This window comes from Trachypithecus francoisi, unplaced genomic scaffold, assembly GCF_009764315.1.
Source record: "Trachypithecus francoisi isolate TF-2019V2 unplaced genomic scaffold, Tfra_2.0 Lachesis_group11, whole genome shotgun sequence".
Lineage (NCBI taxonomy): Eukaryota > Metazoa > Chordata > Mammalia > Primates > Cercopithecidae > Trachypithecus > Trachypithecus francoisi.
Genome location: NW_022681456.1, coordinates 23,567,397 through 23,587,652, shown reverse-complemented (window position 1 = coordinate 23,587,652; position 20,256 = coordinate 23,567,397). Strand labels below are relative to the sequence as shown.

The window sequence follows — 20,256 nt, the reverse complement described above, 5'->3', positions numbered from 1 at the left end:
CATATGCATCTCTTCATCTTCTCCTCCCTTACAGCCCCACGAGGTTGGTGCTGTCATTCTTGCCTTTTTAGAGAATAGGAAGCTGAGGATCAGAGAGGTGAAGCAACTTACCTGAGGTCACACAGCCAGTTTGGTTTCATATTTCAGCCTATTTGACCTGGGGCACATCTTGATGTATCACTGGTTTTTATACTGAACATAAAGGCAGCAGGATTGTTCCTTGTTACAAAGATGGTTTAAAAGGCAGTGAGACACTGGCTCCATTAACAATGGCGAGAACATATTTTAAGGACATGGAGTGGCATCTCTGAGCGACAATGGTTTACAGAACAACTCCAGGCAGTTTAGTAGATCCTCTAACTCCTGGATCCCAGCCAGAAAGGGGCTCTGTGGCAAGGGCGGGAGAACCTTCCTGGAGCTCCCTGGGTCTGAGCCCAGGTCTGGGGCTGCGGGAGGGAGCCCAGTGCAGCTGGGCAAGAAGCTGGGGCCCAGCCTATTGATGACGAAGGGTCCAATCAATGCTATCTCCCTGGGCCATGCCTGGCCAGACATTGATTTCTACTGCTGTTGTTAACTCCCTGTTTATGTAACGCCTGAACTTTGCACAACTGAACCGTTTAATGTGCAGAAGAGGGCCTGTTGCCATGAAAACCAGGCTGCACATGGCAGCCGGGATGCGGCGGTATCCCTGTTTTATTGGCCTGCGCTGAATGTATTTTAACCTTGATAAGTCAATAACTTTTTGTACAAAAGGAAATCTGCCAGGAGGGCTTAGGAGGACCTGGGAGAGCCTACTGGCCTTTCCAGGTTGGAGGGGAGGCGGGGCTGGCTGGGTTTAATCCCCTGGAAATCTCCCTGCCACTCAGAGCCTGGGAGAACCAAGCCCGGCTGGCCAGAGGACAGAGAGAGCCTTGGAGGGGGATGGCGGGGGCCAACCTTGCCTCCAATCACTATTTCCCGTCTGGTAAGGACCGCAGCTAAGTCAGAAACCCTCTATGGTGAACAAACCAACCAGGGTTCAGATATTGGCTCCACCCACTTAGGAGCTCTGCGTGACCTTCAGCAAGGCCAGTGACCTCAGCCTCAGAATCTACATCTGTAACACAAGCCATCAGTTCCTCTTCATGGGCGTGTTGCAAAATTAACAGATCATGTATGCAAAGCACCTGGGGTAATGCCTGGTCCACAATGGGGCCTTCATAGATTATTGTTGTCAATATATTTTACAATAATAATCATTGATTATATTTGTAGAACACATTAGGCTCGAGGAAATGTTATATCCATTTTCTCATTACACGCCCGGCTAATTTTTGTAGTTTTAGCAGAGATGGGGTTTTGCCATGTTGGTCAGGCTGGTCTAGAACTCCTGGCCTCAAGTGATCCGCCTGCCTCGGCCTCCCAAAGTGCTGGGTTTACAGACGTGAGCCACCGCACCCGTCCATCATTACAGTCCTTGATTTAGGCAGGGCTCGGGTAATCTTTTAGATAAGGACACCGAGGCCCAGGGAAGTTGGCTCTCTTATCTGAGGGGTCACGTGATAAGATGGCGGTGCCGACTGAAGGAACCAAGTCTCTTAACTCCCAGCTCAGTGCTCTTTCAAACTTAAAAGCACAAACGTGGAAATAGCCCCCATGCTATCAGGAATAGCCCAACATCCAGCCCCAGATTCATGGCAGACATCACTAATCCACGGCAGCACCGCAATCTTTCCCTTTTGAGCCTGGGCGAGACCTCAGACCCCTCCTCAACACAGAGCAAGTGTTTGAGATGAGACTCATGTGGAACCAGATGCCCTGAAAGGGCTCTGGGTTCAAATCCCACCTCTGGCCCAAACTTGCATGACTTTGGGCAAGTGCCCTCCCCTTTCTGGGCCTCCTGGTCCCCATTGGTGAAACAAGGGGGACATTTAATGGTTCTTGATCCTCTGAGGGGGTCTCCCAGGCGGAAGGGACCCCCTACCACCTCCTGGTTCCTATCCCAATTCCCCTGCAACCAATCCCTCTGAACCTTCTCCAACTCCGTCCACAAATAATGACCTAGATCCTACTATGTGCCAGTGCTGACCTAGATCCTACTATGTGCAAGGTGCTGAGGACACAGTGGTGAAGAAATGACAGTCTCTCCCCTCCCAGAGCTGAGTCTAGATAGGGAAACAGAAAAAAAACATCAACCAGGCTGGGCGTGGCGGCTCATGCCTGTAATCCCAGCACTTAGGGAGGCCGAGGCAGGCGGATGACTTGAGGTCAGGAGTTCAAGACCAGCCTGTCTAACGTGGTGAAACCCTGTCTCTCCTGGAAAAATAAGAAAATACAAAAATTAGCCAGGTATGGTGGCTCACGCCTATAATTGCAGCTACTCAGGAGGCTGAGGCAGGAGAATCACTTGAACCTGGGAGGCAGAGGTTTCAGTGAGCCAAGATCATACCACTGCACTTCAGCCTGTGCGACAGAGTCTGCCTCAAAAATAAAATAAAAAATAAGAAAATAAACATCATCCTGCAAGTGCTCAGAGAGCTGCCAACAGCAGTAAGAACTGGGGAGAGGGAAAGCAAAACAAAAGGGAGGTGTTCTGGGAAAAATAACTTCAGATCAGGTAATCAGGGAGGGCTTACCCGAGGAGGTGACATTTAAGCTGAGGCTGGAAGTATGAGAACAAACCAGAGAGCAAAAGGAAGAATGTTCCAGGCAGAAGGAATGGCTTGGGTCAAGGCCTTGAAGTGGGAAATAGTTTGGCACCTTCAAGTAACTAAGAGGAGACTAAAGTGGCCAGAAGGGACTGAGGGTGGGGTGTAGTCAGGGAGCTTGGCAGCATTCGGTTCCTGAGGCCACCTGGACCTCCTCAGCCCTACACATGGCTCGCCCCCTCCTCCTTGCCCCACTAGGCCTGCCCCAGAGAGAGACGCAGGTACTGGGGGGCGGGGCTGGGTGAATAACAAGGTTACACGTGTTTCTTCTTTCCCCTTTTCTCCAGGAGGAGCATAAAGAGCTCTTTCTTTTCTGCTTATTAATAGCTCTGATTAAATTATCTCTGAGAAACCTACATGGCATGCACCAATGGGGGCTCGGCTCCCTCCGGGCTCTGGCCTAGATCACAGCAATGAGGGCAGGTGAGGCAACTGGGGGTGGGGTGGGAGGCTGGAGCAGGCCTGCCCCCTCTGCCTGGATAAGTGCCCCATCTCTGCCTGCTCACCCCTCACCCACCTCTGCTCTTGGGGTGTTCACAGTTCCCTCACTTGGAACACTAGGCCTTTGCATTGGTTGTTCCCTCTGCCGGCGATGCTCTTCCCTCACCTCTGCCCTTGGCTACCTCCTACCCATTTTTCCCAGGGTAGCTGACTTGCCTTTTTACCATCACTGGCCCTCCGCTGAGTCAGGTGCCTGCTCCGGGTTGTCCCCTCTACTGGTACCCTGGATGACACCTGTTAGTTGCCTTCTCTGGGCCCCATGAAACCTGAGCTCCAAGAGGCCTATGTCTTGGTCTGAGTCACTGCTGAATTCCCAGTGTCAAGGACAGGGCAGGTACTTAGAAAATGTTGAATGAAAGAGGGAATCAGCAGACTTCAAGGGGGAACGCTCAGGCTTCAGTGCGTGAGACCAGAGAAGGGCAAGGCAAGGACGGGCCGGGTTGCTCATGTCTATAATCCCAGCACTTTTGGAGGCTGAGGTGGGAGGATCACTTGAGCCCAGGAGTTTGAGACCATTCTGGGCAAAATAGCAAGAGCTCATCTCTTCAACAAATTTAAACATTAATTGGGCATGGGGGCGTGCACCTTGCAGTCCTAGATACTCAGGAAGCTAAGGTGGGAGGATCGCTTGAGCCCAGGAGTTCAAGGTTGCAGTGAACTATGATGGTGCCACTGCACTCCAGCCTGATGACAGAGTGAGACTTTGTCTCTAAACAAACAAACAAACAAAACAAAACAAAACAGAGAAGAGCAAAACTAACCTTACATACATGGGAGGATGGGAACAAAAGTTCCAGGCTCTGGGCCCCTTGAGTGATGCCTTGATTAATTGAAATGGCAATTAATCCCACTTCAAAGATGGGGGAAACTGAGGCACAGAGAGGCTGAGTCATATGGTTAGTAGCCCAGTCAGCCTGACTCCACTCCCTTCTCCTCTTCATTCTATCCCTGTACATGAAAACAAAACAAAACAAAAACTTGGGCCACATTCATTCAGTGATTCAGAGATTAAGTCAACAGACCTTCATTGAGTGTTGACTCTCTGTCAGGCCTGTGCTAGGAATAAAACGGTCTGAATGCAGCCTTTGCCCTGGAAAAGCCCCCAGGCCAGTGGGAAGCCTGACAAAGAAGTGGGCCATTATAACACACACTGGACACATCTGTGAAGGGGGAAGTGCTCCAGCCTGGAGCAGGGTAGTCAGGGAAGGCTTCCTGGAGGAGGCAGCACTCTGGCTGAACTCTGAAGGAGGAGCAAGAGTTAGCTACCTGGAGAGAGGGCATTCTAGGTAGAAGGGACAGCATAAGCAATGACCTGGAGGTGACAGAGGCACGTGCAAGGATATGCAGGTATTTCAGAAAGGTTGGTGTGCCGGAGGCAAACAAGAACAGTGAGGGATGAGATGCCCTCTGCCCCCTGTCCCCTCAGGGCCTCTTGGACCCCTGGCCAGAGCCAGTGTTCCGGGGCTGGCCTGCCTGGTGGTTTTATGGACCGTGGCAAATCCGTCTTGACACTGTCTCCAATCACATAACGCAGTTATTGGAGTCGACCAAGAGCAAAGGCACGAGGGTCTGACCTCAGGGAGATGGGCATATGGGGGAGAGGGGCAGAGCATCTTACCGGGCATTCACCTGCCTAGAGGGGAGTGACAGGCACCTGGAAGTCTCTGACCTCTCCAGCTGGACAGCTGCCTTGGAGCTTGCTGCTGGCGGAAATTCCACCATGAACACATCACGGACTCACAGAGCTTTAGAGAGGAAGGGGTCTTTTGAGATCTTCTCTACCTGGGGTTGTCAGCCCTGGCTGTATCAGGAATCACACAGAAACTTTGGAAACTGCTGTCCCACCGAGGAGAGTCTGATTGATAGGGCTGGGGTTTGGGTCCTACCCTCCATTTCATGGCAGGGGAAACTGAGGTCCAGAGAAGAGAAGAAACTCCCCTCACGGTCAAACAGTGGCTGCCACAAGGTGCAATAAATCAAGGTCAGGGCTTTGGACTTTGGTTCTGTCATTTGTGTGACCTTGGGTAAGTCACGTGGCCTTCCTCTGCTGTAGGATGTGCATAGTGATTGTCTATACCGTATAGGGTTTCTGCGAGGGTAAAAGGAGTTATATGACATAAATAGCAATGAGCACAAGCCTGATACACAGTAGGTGTGAAGTCATGGTGACCTACAATGAAAAAAATATCAAATTTGGACAGGCTGTGGTGCGACCTGCTTGCTTTCTCCTCCTCTTCGCGATCTCTCTCACGTCCCAGGGTTTGGTTGTTACTGTCCCTCTCCCTGTCCTCAGCTGAAGTCTGGTCTCCCCACCTGTCCACACCCTGGGTCCACCCATCCAGTCGCCCCGGCCGCCCTCCCTGACGTCCCGGCAGCCCTGGCTGCTGGCCCGAGCGGGAAGCAGCTGGCGGTGTATCACATTTCCAGGTAAATCCCCACCCCCACCTTCAACCTGGGGAGGGAAGGGGAGGAGATGGGGGCGGCCGCGGAGAAATAGAGCGGAGCTGCTGGGAACGGCGCGCGGAGCAGCCGTTCAGAGGCCTGAAACAGGGCGAGCTCCTGCCCTAGATAAGGCGGCGGGTGGCCTAGTTGGGCCGGCCCTGGAGGTCTGCCGCCGGCGCCTCTCCCGGCGGGGTGGGTTGGCTCCTGGAAGTAGGGTAGGGCCTGTCTATAATCAGCCGGTCCGCTGGATACACACCCCAGGGTCTCCAAAGGGTGAGTACAGCGGGCATTTATTGAGCACTTAATGTGTGTTTTGAGTCCTTTACACGCAAGAATTCATTTTGCCCTCAAAAGTACCTGTAAGGTAGGAACTATGATGCCCCCCATTTCACAGACAAGAAACTGAAGCGCATACCCGTGAAGGTAAATGGCCAAGACCAACAAGCAGCAAGGGCAGGGCTGGAATCCCACCCAGTTTCTGTGGGACTCCAAGTATCACACAGGCATAGCCTGAGGGATGAGGGATCTGGCTGCTGCTCTGCATTTCTGTGGGGATCTTTGTTATCATCCCAGAAAGCTAGCTTCCTACATTGCTGTGTGATGGACACATGGCAACTGAGGGAACTGCCCCACCCAGAACTCAATTTCCCCATCTGTAAATGAGACTGCTAGACCGGCCGCCCCATGGACTGTGAGAACCCAGGAAACTTCTTTAAAAGTGAAAGGCAAAGCACACTATAGTTTGATAGATTCATATGTGAACCCCAGGTTGATGTGAAACTCTGCCTCAGTTTCCTTATATATTAAGTGGGGGAGTAGGCTAGTGCCTGTCTCCTGTGGTACGTCTTGCAAATTGCTCAGCGCTGTGTAGCTGAGAAGGTGTAGCTTGCAAATTGCTCAGCGACGTGCTGGGTTATATAGTTAGCGCTCCACATATCACAACTGTGATGCCAAAAACACATCGCTGCCAAAAATAAGCCTTAGGACAAAAACATCCAGGACTGTGTCACTTCACATCTCCTAACCTCAGTTTCCTCCGTAAGTTGGAAGTATAATAATAGTACCTACCATATCACTTTTCTCATCTGTAAAATGGGGGTGGTAATAATACCCACTCACACGGTGTTGTGAGGGTTAGGTACTTTGCTACATAAGTTTTAACTACACTTCTTATTTTTAACAAATTCCTCATGGCGTTGATTGTTGAAATAATGCCGATAATGCACTTATACAGTGCCTTGTCCCAAATACGTGATCAATAAATGACACTGGTTTTGCCACCCCTAGTTCCTCGACACAGAGACTACAAAAACCAGCATGCCCTGCGCCCCCAGTCGGAGCCCCTCCACCCGGCGCCGGCGCGCAGCGTGCCGGGAGTTGCAGTCCTCGCGAGGCAGATTCCGCCGCGTCCCTGCTTGGGGGAGGAGGTTGGAGAGCCGCCCTACCGGTCTTTGAATTTTGCCGCGAAAAGCGCGCGTGGCGGCCCCCGGCTCCGCCCCCCGCAGGACGCGGAGCCGCGTCACCCTGGTAACCGCCTCTCAGCCGCCGCTGATTGGGCTGGGCCGCGGCGGGCGGGCGGGGGACGAGACGCGGGGGCTGCAGCCGGCGCTCGAGCCTGTCAGTCGGGCCGGAGCGGAGCAGCGGGCAGGACTGCTGGGCAGGCGGCTCCGCGGAGAGGCTGCGCGCGCCGGCCGGGGGAGGCAGACAACCGGGCCCGCCGCCTGTGGGACGCGGCGCGCGGCACCCGGGCCTGAGACGAGGCGAGGCGCCGGCGCGCGCCAGGCGGCGCGAGGCTGCGGCCCCGGGAGCCCCCGCGCGCCGCCCGGGGCCATGGGCGCGTGAGAGCCCAGCGCGCGCGGCCCCTGCTGCGGCTCGCGAGCTCGCACACCCGGTGCACAGCCCCCCGGGCCGTCCCCGTGTCCGCCCTGCGCCACTGGGATCGGCTGTTTCTCAGCGCCGAGGGCCCCGAGGCTGCATCCGAGCTTGCGTCGCCCGCTGCCGCCGCCGCTGCTCGCCGGCTTCCCCTCCCCCAACACCCGGGGCTCAGTGCAGGAGGAGGAGGGGCCGGTGCATTCTCGCCGCTGCTCTTTGCAACCTGCGGGGGCCGGTGTATGTCCGGCGAGGAGCCGCGGCCGCTGCGGGTGCGTGCAACCCCTGGAGGAGACATTCCCCCCACCTCGGGGCGAACGGGGGCTGCAAGCCGCGGGCGGGCGGGCGAGCGAGAGGAAGCAACAAAGAGAGGCTGCAGCTGGGGCTGGCGAAAGGGGCCGCGGCCGCCGGGCTGCCAGCGCGGGCGGAGAGGGCGCCCTGGGAGCGGCGCGGGCCGAGCTGCAGCCTTGAGCGGGGCCCCGAGGGGAGGCGCAGCGCCGCCCGCCGGACGCGGCGATTACGGGCCCCGGCGAGGATGCGTCGCCTGAGCGCCCGCGCGGCCCCCGTCCGGGGCGGGCGTGACCCCTGCTGAGCGGAGCCCCCCTCCCCCCACCCGACTTCGGACGGCCGGGGCTGGCGCCCGGATAGCCCTCACCGACAGCGCCCCTTCCCACCCGGAGAGAGGCATCGGCCCCCAAGGGGGGGCTTCCTCAGGCAGCCTCTGCCACTCCTGCATGGCTGCGACCCGCCGAGCGGAGCGTCGTGGTAGCTGAGACCTGGTGCCCTTCGACGGCCTGGCTGATCCGGTGAGTTGTGCGGGGCGGGGTTCTGCGCTGGAGCTGGGGGCACCCTCTGGCGTCCGGGCAGCCGGGATTGGACAGAAGGGGTCCTAGGCTGTTGGGGGTCCTGAAGCAGCGATAACCCTTGCCTGCCCCGTTTCTCTCTCCGAACACAACTTGTTCAGACCGGCCAGCCGACGGGAGTGGAGGTTGGGGGCCCGTTCGGATTCCGCGGGGCCCTGGGCGGGTTGGTTGCCAGAGAGGAAAGGTCACCCCACCCGTAAAGCTAACAAAGATAGCGGCTCTGTCATCCGAAAATTCCCCGGGAACTCCAGTGTCTTGGAAGGGCTGGGGGGTGGGGGGCACCCCGGATGGGGAAACGTTGAGGGTCTCCCGAGCAGCGTCTGAGATCTTCAAGGGAAAACACCTCAGAGGGGGGTTTGGGGGTTCCAGAAACGCAGGTGGCCACGTTTGAGGCTTGTGCCCCATGGGGCTAGACCTTAGCAGAGCACTTGTTCAAATCACGTTCCCACAAATAACTCGCAGGGACGGTAGGTTCCCCAGTAGGGGCACGACGTGACGTGACATCAAGGCTCAGTTTCTGATGTCACCGGGGTTGCCATGGCAACACCACTTGCCTTGACCCAAGGCCAGAGGGGCCAGGGTCGTGGTAACCAGGAGATGCCTTTGCGTAATGGAGGGGTGAAGGCAGACTCCCCCCACCCCCATCATTGCAGTCCTCTGACCTAAATCCTTAGCGCCCCATGAGGTGGGGGAGGGAGGCAGTGCCAGCTGTCCCTGTTGGTGCTCCTCCCCCCAAGGACAGGTGTTCAGAGCTTTGCCCATGTAGCCTGGCAGTGCCTGGGGGCTCAGGCCTCCCAGACAGAGCAACTTTCTGTTTTGAAAAGAGATGCTGTAGAAGAGACCTCCCTGAACCCCACCGTGTACCCAGCCGGCAGGCTGAAGTTCCCAGGGTCCCCAGAGAGGTGTGAAGTTCCCAGGGTCTCCGGCCCTCCAACAGGCTACTTCTGCTCGGGAAAATGTGGGTGCCCCTTCCCGAGCCAGGGAAGGTGCAGAGGAGCTGCTGCCTGCTGCATCCTCTAGTCCAGGGGCTCCTCATGCTGTTCTATCCCAAGGTGAGGGGCCTTGGCCAACCTGGAACTCCTGACTGCCCCCTGCTCCTTCTGGTATTTGAGAGGATTTCAACAAGCATATTGTGAGGCTGCTTAAGTGAATGGCGGGCAAGTGAGGCCCATCAGTACCAAGGTCTGAATAAACTGTGTCTCTGCCAGGGCACCCCCCCAAGCGACACACACCCCAGAACTGGCCCTGTTACCTGCAAAGGCCCAGAGAACTCCCAGCCAGCATCCTGCTGCTGGTTCTGGGATTCGTCTAGGTCCCTTCCCGCAATGATTGCCAGTGTCGGATGCTGGTGAAACTGCTGTGATCACATTTCTAGGAAAAGGTTCGAAAACTGTGTCATTGCTTCAGCAGCGTGGGGCGGGGTAAGAGCAGAGAAAGTGTGTGTTCGGATCATTAGGAGAAGCCAGGCCCCAGTCTCTGCAGCGAGCATTTTCCCTGCTCTTCTACCAGGCTCTCTAGCTAGATTAACAGGTCAATAAATATCGGTGGAGCTGCTTTTGGGGGCTTGGCAGGGAGATGGTATTTCCAGCTGAAATGGTGTCGTTAAACACACAAGCTTCCAAGGACAGAGGAGCAACAGCAGATTGGGGGAGAGCCGGGAGAGGTGGGCAGAAGGGCTGTTTGCGCTGCCTCTCGAAGCTTCCCAGTTTAGAAACAAACTCGGAGTGCGCGCCAGAGATTCACAAACACAGGCAGTTGGAGGCCCTCCGCCGAGTATTTACACTTCCACAGCCAAGGCAGAGGGAAAGGCTGTCAGAATTGGGCAATTCCTTCTGTTCCCTTCCCTCATCTCCCTGGGCTTGGCAATCAGCGTGCCAGACGATGAGCAGGAGGGAGTGCCAGCTTTCTCAGCATCTCCCTATATGCCAGGCGTTTTACACGATCTCAGTTACTCCTTGGAGCGGCTCATATGCTGTGGCCCATTTTATAGATAAATAAACTGAGGCTTAAACAGAGGAATTGATGGGCTACAGGTGATCAGCCAGGCAGCTGCAGAGGTTCAGCCCTGAATTGCTCTCCTGGCTCCAGAGTCTTTGGGTCTTAACCACCTCCTCCCATGGGGGCTGGGGGACACCCCTACTTATTGGACAGGGGTCCCTGCAGGCATCAGAGGCTATCAGCCATTATCAGCCATGGAGGGGGAGTCTGGCCCCACCAAGATGCTTTGTCCACACTGAAAGGCAGATTTGAATCCTCTTTTCCTATGACCTACAGGTCAGCATTGAGCAGAGTAACAACTTCCGCATGGCCTTGTGGTCTGTCTGCTTCCCTCACCTCCAGGACTCCTTTCTCCAGCACTAGGGGAAGGAAAGTGTGGCTTGAAACTCACTCCTTGTCATCTGCCCTTCTGGGCTTGCTTGGAGGGAGGTGGTGAGGCTGCCCCTGGCCACCCCAGGGACCTTCTTGGGATGTAGATGGGGCAAGGGCAGATTTTAGTAGATGAGGTTCCTGACCCAGCCTGAGGGTCAGGAAGCCCTAGAGGAGAGGTGCCACATGAGTCGCGAAGAGGACAAATAGGAATGTGTCAGACAGGAGTGAGAAGACTGTTCTGGGTGGCAGGAGTGGCCCCAGAGCAGCCAGTGATGTGTGTGGGCCCTCGTGCCTGATGAGGAAAGAGGAGCCTCAGGTGGATGAGGAAGGTTTAAGCAGGGCAGAGGATCCAGTGATCTCCCTTGACAAGGACAGTAACCCCGGACATCCCTTCCTGTAAGCGTGGAAGAGGTCACCTCAGTTCTGGGAGCAGTCTCCTCTCTCAAGGTTGGCCCTACCCCCACCCCCACTAATCCTTCTCACTTGTCTAATTCCTGTAAGCCATCCATCCCTTGTCCCTTCTGAGCCTTAGGGCTGCTCTGAACTAAACTAGAACTGGGCTGGGCTGCTGAACCCCCTTGATGAGAAACCTGAGGCGCCCTGGTGATGGGCAGTGGCTCCTGATTAGGTGCCAGGCTCTGGCGTGGGTTGGGCCTGGATCGTACTCTCAGCCCACCACTTGCAGGCTGTGTGACCTCAGGTGAGTACCTTTGCCTCTCTGAGCCTCAGTTTACTCATCTGTGAGAAGGAGCGACCATAGCACTCACTGCGCAGGGTCTGGTGAGGATTCAGGGAGGGCCTAGCACAGCACTCAGTATACAGTAAGCACTCAATAAATGCAAGTTGTCATGGCTACTGTTAACCTCCTCCTCAGAAGGGAGCCTTGAATGACTCAGTCCCTTGGAGCCAAGGGTTGAAGACCCCTTTTGCAGGGAGAGGCCGGAACCCTACCAGCTGCCTCTGCCAGGGGCTTCTCTGTCCACTGAAGCCCCCACCCATCCTCCCGGTGAGCACTTGTGGCTCCTTTCTGAGCTTCTGCAGGGGCTGGGACTTGGCCGGGGGTCCCTCCCCAACCTCCCTCCGGCCCCCTCTGCCTTCCCATCCCTCACAAACCGGAGGAAGCCAGCGAAGCAGCTCATATTCATGAACCGTAATTCAATCAGGCGGCGATTCCTCTGGGCTCGGGGCGGGGGTGAGAACGAGGAGGCGCTCACAAAAGGGCCGCTTTATTACCTCCCGCGGGCCGGGAATTGCTGCTCTCCCCCAGCAGCGGCCGGAGCCGCCTTTATTGTGTTAACCCATTTGCGTGTCAAGAGCTATTGTGCGCTTTCTCTGCCTGTGCGTTGCGGGCCGCGGGAGGAGGGCTGCGGTGCTGGCCGGTCACCTCCGCGGGCACCGCCCGCCGCCCTGATTGGTTGCTAAGTGATTTGCATCCAAGGTAATCACTTTTATCTCAGAAGGATGTCGACTATAATTATAAGCTACTGACATCTTTTGAAATCTGCCTAATGACTATTTTAGTCTGCACGGGCTGGATGTGGGGAGGGGGATTCTGGAGAGGGTGGAGGCTGGGAAGAGGGATGGATTCCTTCCACCTGGACCCCTGATTGCTTAGTTGAGAAATATCTGAGTACCTACTGCATGCGTCAAACAAAAGATGGGGTCTCTGTGATGGGGGACTTGCATTCCTGTGGGCAGAGTTAGTGCCACTTCAGAGTTAGGGAAACGGAGGCCCTGGGGAAGGGGCGACCTGCCCAGACCACACAGCCAATATGCAACCACCATCTGGGTCTCTCTGACCCCAAACTCATGCCCTGGCCACTCCAGTGGCCACAGTCAGGAATCATGTAATCATGCCTGGATGCAGGTCACCAGTCTAGTACCTTCTAGAGTCTACATCCTAACCCTAAGAAATGCACGTGCTGATACCATCCCCATGTTGCAGAGAAGCAGGGGCCCAGAGAAGGTATTATACTTTGCTGCCCGAGGTCACACAGCCAGGGAGTGGCAGAAGTATGAGGTTCCTTGACAGCCAGAGATGGGAAGGCAGAGGCAGGGTTCCAGCTTCCCTCCTCTTCCCACCCCCTCGTGGTTCCATTCGGTAAAGCCAGGCATTAGGTAAAGACTGAGCCAGGACACTCTGTCGCCCCGGTCCCAGTGGCTAAGTGATAAGGAATCAGACGGCCCACAGCCTCTAGAGGGAGTAAGATGAATCTGCAGTTAACTTGAATTCTAGACAGGGCCAGAGCAGGGCTGGAGGAGGGAAAACCTGCAGCTGGTCCTGGAGGGCTTCCTGACAAAGGGGGCTGTGCTCTGTGCCCTGAGGACTGAGTGGCTCTGCCTAGCATTCAGTAAATGGGGGTGTCTCCGGCAGATGGAGTTTGGAGACCCGGGAGCATGAGCAGGAATGGCAGGGGGAGCTTATGAGATGGTGGAGGTGAAAGGGAGATAAACTAGGAGGGTGTGCAGGGGCATTGGGTGCTAGGCTAAGGGTGCCATGAGGCCCAGAGAAAGAGGGAGGCCAGTGAAGGCATGTGAGAGGCAGGGGCCAGGTAAGATCCCGGTGCCTTAGAGGCCAGCAGAGAGCTTGGGAGTTGCAGACCTGGGCTGAAACCCGGTGAGAGAGAGCTCCTGCACTCCCACTGGCTGTGTCCTCAGAGAAATCATTTTACCCCTCTGGGCCTCAGTTTCCTCTTTTGTTCAGGAGAGTCACAACAGCTTTCTCATGGGCTTGTGGGTGGGGTGAGCTTGCATGTGCAGAGTGCTTGCCGGCGTTTAGCTGAGCTCCTCAGAGCTGGGTGGGCTGGGCTTGAGTATAGGCCGGGGCCAGTCCTGGCCCCACAGCAAGCCAGCATCCCAGCCACAGCAGCTGTTTGGGGCTCTGGGAGCCCCTGCTATTGTGCACAGGGCACAGGGGACAAAGGCCTGGGAGGTCAGGGGGTGAGGCTGAGACTGGCTGTGAACAGGCTCCCGGGGATGGGGACTTAATGACGCAGAACTTAATGACCCAGAGTCTGTGGGGAGGGGGGCCTCCCTTGGAGGAGGAAGGAGGTCCAGCCACCAGCTGTCTGCTCCAGGATTCGCTGCCAGGGCATGGGCAGCTGCCTCACAGAGTCCAGGCCTGAGCTTGGCACTGGGGGAGGCAGAGGTGGCAGGGCCTCCCGGCATGAAGTCCCCAGGCCTGAATGCAGAGCTTGGCCCTGCCCCTCGACATCTGCAGATCTCCGTCTCTTCATCTGTGATGGGCCAAGGGACCACCTTAGAGGGCAGCTGTGAGACTTGGCAGTAACTGATAGCCAGTGGGCAGTAAACAGGAACTGCTATTTTTGCTCTTTATCCATCCGTTCATTCAGAGAGCTTCACTGCTCCAGGCCAGGCTCCCTGCCAGGTGCTGGGGACATGAAGATGAACAAGCCCCAGTTGCCCTGAAAGGTGGCGTGTACCGAGGGAGAGGCTCGAGCACACTAGCTCAGCCACCCAACAAGTGCATGCGGGTTAATCGCCACAATGGAGGAATTCACAGTGTGTGGGCACTGTGCCAGGGGCAGGGGGGCACAGCAGTGAACAAGCCAGATGTGGGCCCTGCCCTGGGCCACCTCCAGTCTCTTAAAGGAAATCAGAGGTGGAAACAATTACTTCTGGTTGGAGTAGCCAGGGAGGGCTCCCTGGAGGAGGTGGCACTTGTAATTGAACACTTTCGCCTATTATGAGAATCACAGGACACTGGTATCTGCTGTGTGCCAGACTGAGCTTCCTGCTTTGACATTTTGTTCTCTCATTTAATCCTCATATCCCTCTCTGAAAGGTGTTTTTATCTCTGTCATGTGAATGAAGAAACTTAGCCTTGACGATGTAAAGCAGCAGCCCTGGGCCACATGGCAGGCCCACAGAACCCCCTTCATTATCCACACAAGCTTTTGCCTCTTCACTGCCTGTAAGGGTATTGGGCATGGTAGGATCCTTGGGCAGGGGCCGAGGGGACCCTGTTCTGGGCCAGCTGTCTCCTTTATGAGCTTTATAACCTTCAGCAGGTCACCTTCCCCCACCCCTCCCAACCCAGACTCAGCCGCGTCCTTCATAAATGTCAAGGATGGCAAATCTGTGGCAGGCCTGGCTTGCCTTACACCGCTGTGCCCTTGGCAGACATTGCCAATCAATTGCTGCCCTCTTCCCCTGCTGAGTTCTTCCCCTGACCTTGGGTTCCTTCCAGGGCTCTGGGCAGGCAGCGCCAATCAATCAGCAGGGCCTGTGAGCTGAAACCAGTTGCCTGCCTGGCCTCAATGAGCTCAGGGAGCCTCTGGTCCATCTCCATGTGGCTCAGAGGACCAGGGGGACAGCGAGGGATTCTGGGGGATCTCTGTGTATTCAGGTTGTTCTTAAGCCCCAAGAGCCTTTTAGGTGGGAGGGTCTGTTACCCTCTTCTAACTCCCACTTGTGTTCATCCGTGCAGATTCTGCGCACTGACAGTCTGGATGATAACAGCATATATTGAGTTCCTCCTGAGAGCTAAGTCCTTCCTGGGCACTCTCTCATTCATCATTCTGCAGAACACCTGCAGCAAGCCTCCCCGCATCTCCAGGGAAAATTCTTAACCCATTTTAGAGATGAGGGAACTGAGGCTTGGCTCAGCTAAGCAGAGTAGGGTCATACACTTGTTGGGTAGTCGAGCTGGCATTCAGACCCAGGTCTCAAAGTTCACAGCCTGGGACAGGACTGTGGGTGGCAGGCAGACAGGGAAGCCCTACCAGAAAAGATGTCATTTATTTGGAGGCTTTAAAGGCTGGTGGGCTTCTGACAGGCAGAGCCAGAAAGGGTGAACTTCAGGGTGGAGGGAACAGCATGAGAGGCAGCTCAGAGGCAGACAGGAGAGAGTGTTGACTAAGCGAGCAGTGTGTACCCAGATGTGGCCAGAATGTGGAGAGAGAGGACTGTGGAAGGAGCCAGGGCTGGCCTTGATGTTTGGACTTTGCCTTCCCATAGTAGGGAGCTCTGGCAGCTTTTTGAGCAGAGTAACAGTGAGGTCCCATGTAAGAGTACTTATTCAACAGCTCTGTGAACCCCGGGTGAGGTTGCCTGGGGGGGCTACCTTCAGTCTACTAGAAGCGTTGGCCTAGAACAGTGCCTAGTGCACAGTAGGTAGGCATCCAAGAAGTATTGACTGAATGAATAAATGAATGAATACTCCACGGACTGAAATGCTCCTGACCTCTCCAGGGGCCCAGCTGCAAGATGGGGAGAGACCAGAGTCCCCCTCTCCAGGCAGAGTTGAACACCAGGCCTGGCAGTGAGGGGCAGAAGAGGGGGCCAGGCAGGTACCTGGGACAGGGCTTCCCTTTCACCACTCTCCTACCCTGCTGCGTGTCCCCAGGACCCCTCCTAGACCTTCCTGCTGGGCTGTCTGCACCTTTCGAGCCATGCCTGGCGGGCAGTGTGGGCCCAGCGCTTAGGGGGATGAAAGATGAAGGTTCGTGACCATTTTTTAACTCAATAAAGGGAGAGACAAGCTGCAGGCTGCAGGCCGGAGATATAATTAGTTCACAGCAGTGGCGCTTTCTTGATTTAGCTTCTGAGAGAACAAGACAAGGATGTTATACCCAATTAGCAGTAACATCCAGTCGGAGCCTCAATAGGTGAGATAACAAGCTATTTTTATGACTTTTCTTTCCCAGCTTGGAGGGAGCGGGGGAAGGGGGTATCAGGGCCTTATTTCTTTTCATCAGGGAACAATTATTAGCAATCTCAGGATTTCCCAAAGCCAAATGATGCATTTGTTAACCCAAACATGCAAGCATCCCAGGGTAGCAGCAGGGGTGGCAAGCTGGCATTTTGAGCCTGGGGTGGGTGGGTGGGAGTGCAGTCCCCTAGCCTCCATTCTGGAAGCCCTCTGAAAACGTTCCCAAATGCAGACAGCCCATTGGTTGGTCAGGAGAAGCGCAGGCCCTTGAGATATTCTTAGTACCTGCCTTGATTTCCCTACCTGCTTTCAAAGGGTCATAAGGAGGCCAGGTTAGTTTCCCTGGGGATGAGGAAGGAGCCAGTTTTGGCCCTTGGCAGCACTTCTTGGCACCACCGTAGATTCTTTCTGCCAACTAGGCCAGAGGTTCTGGCACCTCAGTCTTGAATCTGCCATTGCACTTTGCCCACCAAACCCCCATTATGGCTTGCCCCACCCAGCCACCCTCCTCCTGTCCTGGGTCCCAGGCCCCGTCTCTGGCGGGGGCATACTGGTGATTAGCTCCTTTTTCTCCACCATCATTACCCCTGCAGTCAGGGCACCCAGCACTGGCCAAGTCCCTACTGGGCAGGGAAGCCCTGCCAAACCCCACCCCAGCTGCCTGGCTGTGCTCCCACTCCTGGCGAAGGCTGGGGGATGCCCGGAGAGGGAGCTGGCAGGGCTGCTGTGACGCCCCATCAGCCCGGGCCCCAAGCCCAGGCAGGGTCCTGGGCCTCCGCCCCTCCTGCTGAATTCTTGCCCCGCCCTATCCCGCGTCCTGTCTTCCTGTCAGTGTGGAGCTCCCCACTCCCGGTTCAGACAACTGACAAATCCAGCCATGCAAAGTGGGAGTTTAATTGCAAACAGTTTTTATGGATCATGGGCCCATCTGTGCCACCATATGCAAAAGAGAAAAAAAAATTCCCCTTTTTTTTTTCTCCCCACCCCACAAACTAACTCCAAAAGACAATTGCCAAGGTTTTTCTGGCTGGAACCAAGCACAGAGCTGCGACCCATCCCCAGGGGCTTCCTGCAGGGTGGTCCTGGCAAGGCCAGATAGGGCAGAGATGAGAAGATCCCAGGGGACCCACCTAGAAGTTGAGATCTGACCGCAGAGAGGCTGGGACAGCCTCAGCAAACTGCTGGCAGCTCCTGAACCCACTGAGATCTCTCGCAGCTCTGGGCCTTGGCACGTGCCGTGCCACGGTTCAAGTACCAGGTCCTGGCCTTTTCCAGCTACCTGGCTGACGCTGTATGCATGGCCTGTGAGACAGGGCTTGGTGTGCAATGGGCACTGCACAGTGTTCATGGAAACATGTGAAAGAGCCATGTCACGGGACCCCAAGGACGAGGCACCTCCTGTCCCCTTTCTACCCAAGAAACGCAACTCCAGGAGGATGGGGCTGACCAGGCCTCACAGACTCCCTTCTTCCCAGAGGTGCCTCTTGCCCTGGTGCCCAGCCTGGCTCTGCAGGTGAATGCCACCCAAGATGGAAAGGACATTGGGCGCCAGCAGCCCGCCTCCTAGGCCCTCAGATGAGGCTTCCCCCGGGGCCTGTGTGAGCTTCTGAGAGGACTCACCTGAAGCAACCTGCCAGGGTTCGATTCCTATGCCACCCCATGCCAGTTGGGTCACTTCACACTGTCGGTCCTCCCTCTCTGTGCCTCAGTTTCTCCCCCTGTAAAATGGGGGTGCTGGATGTAAAGTGCTTCTCTGCTTGTTATCTCTCTTCCCTTATGAGATGGGGGTAGGGATCCTTTGCTTTGCACACTAATGTCTTCCCCAGTTTCTAATCGGGACACCCAATGTTGAATGAATGAACGAGTGAGTGAAGGAATGCATGAGGGAGGTATTTGGAGGACTTTCCAGAGAGGAAACGAGACACAGACACTTGGCTTGCCAGGAATTCAGGATTTGTATTCCCTTTCTCGTTGGCATCCAGAAACCACCCTGTGATCTGTGGGAATGATGAACTCCATTCTACAGGTGGGGGAAACTGAGGCTCAGAGAGATTGAGGGACTCTCCCAAGGCAGCTGAAAAGAGGCCAGAGCTGGGACTGGAACCCTGGGCTGAGCAACTCCAGCTGGCCAAATCCCTGTCCCTCAAGTGAGGAGAGTCTGGCCCAGAGCTTAGCCGAGGTTACACAGCAAGAAAATAGCAGCCAGCATTTGTGGGGCACTTCCTACCCCCATTTTACAGATGAGGAAACCGAGGTACTCCAGCCTTAGAGCCAGGCCAGCCAAGTCCTGCTTGCTCTTTCCTTCTCTCCCTCCCCTGGGTCTGCACCCTGTGGGTTCCCCATGTGCCTTACCAACTGTGTGTGCCGGCAGCCAGGCCCGGAGCGGGGGTTCCAGTGCCCAAGGCTGGGCACCTTGCACAGCCCTCTTGCAGCAGGTAGCAGGGGAAAGTGGGACCCAGGAAACATCCCCCTTTCCTGGGACCTAGGTGAGACCAGGCCAGACACCAGGCAGCCCATTCCCCGCCTGGAGTGATCACCAGCTCCCATTGTAATCATTAAAACTATTAGAAGGAAACGTTCGCTTGAAGCAAATGTCAGGCGCCGAGTTGTGCTTTGTAAACGCTCACAATTAATGCCAATCAGGCCCGGAAAAAAGCCGGCCCGGAATCCTGTCTGTTTCGTCTCATTTGTCAGCTGGTGCTGCTCCATGTTGCACATTTTCATACAATTGCTATAAACATAAAAGGGAAACTCCACAGTGTTCCCGGGCGCCCGGATGGTGCGCGCTGGCTTAATTACTTGGTATTCTGCTGTTCACTTGGCCGCCCTGAGCTGGTGGGAGGGAGAAAGGGGGACTTTGTGTGGCAGGGCGAGGGTTCCTGGGGGTCAGCCAGAGAGATGGGTCAGGCTGCTGGCCTGGGCCTCCTGCCCCGTCCTCTGCAGGCCGCGTGACCCACAAGCTGAGCTGGGAAACAAGAAAAAATTGCTAAAAAAAAAAAGTTGGCAAAACCTTCAAGTAGAAAAGGGGTTCAGAATCCACCAGACTTGATTTCAAATCCCTATTCCTTCTACTAGAATGATTCATCAGGTTTATGGTCCACCTCCTGCTTGCCAACCACGGGGCCTCAGTTTTCCTCATCTGTGAGTTGAGGGTGACAGCCCAGCGGTCAGGATTTCAAGCCTGCTGGGGTCTGGGGGCATCATGGTTTGGTTTTGTTTTCCCATTTGGTTGCTACGCAGAGTGTGAGGCCAGAGTCCCACAGCAGGAAGTGGTGGAACCAGGATTTGGCCCTGGATCACTGACTGTGGAGCCTGTAACTGTTGTATCATCCTCCCGCACCCACCCCGGGCAGCCGCGGGGCTGAAAAAGATGTAATGTCTACAGGTCCCAGCACACAGTAGGTATTTGGTAAACAGTGGCTGATGTCTGCGCACTGCCTGGAGATGGGTCAGGAGCAGCGAGGGGCTCAGGCCTGGCCTGATGGTCAGAATCAACAGATGTAGACCTTGCTGGGTGGAGGGTGAGAACGGAGTGGTCTAGAAGCAGGGTCCTCTTGGCTTCCAGGGCAGGACTGAGGAGGGAGATGCTGAGAACATGCCTGGCCAGGCCCCAGGGGGCTCCCGCCCACCCCCATCTACTCTTGCCTTGCTCCTGGCTCTGAGGTGCTGGGTGTGGTTGCGCACCAGGCCCCATGTTGTCTCACGAGACCTCTGACAGACCGGAAAGTTGGGTGTGCTATCATCATGGTCTCCATTGTACAGATGAGGAAGTGGAGGTCCAAGCTAACCCAAGGTGACTGGGCTGGGAGGTGGGGATGCTGGAGACGGCTCCTGCCCAGTTTCCTCCATC

At 55.8% G+C, this 20,256-nt stretch overlaps 1 protein-coding gene across 2 annotated transcripts in view; it reads left to right on the top strand.

Moving 5' to 3' along the window:
* The first annotated feature begins 5,767 nt into the window (after nt 1–5,767).
* Nucleotides 5,768–20,256, top strand: part of FAM222A (family with sequence similarity 222 member A) — a 58,315-nt gene continuing 43,826 nt past the window's right edge. Inside the window, exon 1 of one of the 2 annotated variants that reach the window (XM_033220684.1) lies at nt 5,768–5,903. The gene's annotated coding sequence lies outside the window, so the exon portion shown is untranslated. Of the gene's footprint in view, nt 5,904–7,250; nt 8,306–20,256 lie in introns of those variants that run through there. The other variant, XM_033220682.1, reaches the window with a different exon arrangement.